This window comes from Octopus bimaculoides, chromosome 6 (genome assembly GCF_001194135.2).
Source record: "Octopus bimaculoides isolate UCB-OBI-ISO-001 chromosome 6, ASM119413v2, whole genome shotgun sequence".
Lineage (NCBI taxonomy): Eukaryota > Metazoa > Mollusca > Cephalopoda > Octopoda > Octopodidae > Octopus > Octopus bimaculoides.
The window spans coordinates 90345337-90346174 of record NC_068986.1 but is presented as its reverse complement, the minus strand read 5'-3'; the positions used below and the strand labels follow the sequence as shown (position 1 = coordinate 90346174).

Below are 838 nucleotides of genomic sequence, written 5' to 3'. Positions count from 1 at the left end.
AGGAACTTTCATTGACATGCGTTTTGCTCCATTTATTATTATCCATATCTTCTCAAAATGTATCACTTTAACTTGGTATATCAACCTGTAAAAAGGCTGGGATATCCTGTTTTTTAGTGTAATTTTGCTACCTCTGGTAACCATTAACGTATTTAAATTATCGAAAGTTTTAATAACTGAGATAATATTAATATATACATAAACTAATATATACATATGTATATATATAATTTTTTAAATAGTTTCTGTTTCTCTTCCAGAACATTTTCGCGTCTGCTTCATTACCACGTTGCTGTTACTGCTGCTATTCCACAATGGTAATCCGCTGTATTATTCAGGACACCCAGGTAAAGGAAACTACCCACGGTTGGGTAAACGGTACAAAACTTCACTGCACAAATTCCTACCTTTGCACTCAAACCATCAAGTTATACAATACAGTAATAATCTTGTCCGGAGAATTTACAAGATTTTAGGTAAATACCATATCTAGATATCTCGCTCTTCTCTCTTTTTATTTCCTTCTCTCTCTCTGTTTCTTTCTCTTTCTCTCTCTCTCTCTTTCTCTCTCTCTCTCTGTCTCTCTCTCTGTCTCTCTCTCTCTCTCTCTCTCTGCATTATATTGAATTAACGTTTAAGCACGCTTTTACTCTTTTACTCTTTTACTTGTTTCAGTCATTTGACTGCGGCCATGCTGGAGCACCGCCATTAATCGAATCAGATCGACCCCAGGACTTATTCTTTATAAGCCTAGTACTTATTCTATCGGTCTCTTTTTGCCGAACCGCTAAGTTACGGGACCTAAACACACCAACATCGGTTGTCAAGCGATGGTGGG

At 36.6% G+C, this 838-nt stretch overlaps 1 long non-coding RNA gene across 1 annotated transcript in view; it reads left to right on the top strand.

Moving 5' to 3' along the window:
* Positions 1-262: 262 nt before the first annotated feature.
* LOC106869803 (uncharacterized) overlaps positions 263-838 on the top strand; it is a 6043-nt gene continuing 5467 nt past the window's right edge. Inside the window, exon 1 of the long non-coding RNA XR_001409442.1 lies at positions 263-476. This is a non-coding gene — a long non-coding RNA (uncharacterized LOC106869803). The remainder of the gene's footprint in view (positions 477-838) is intronic.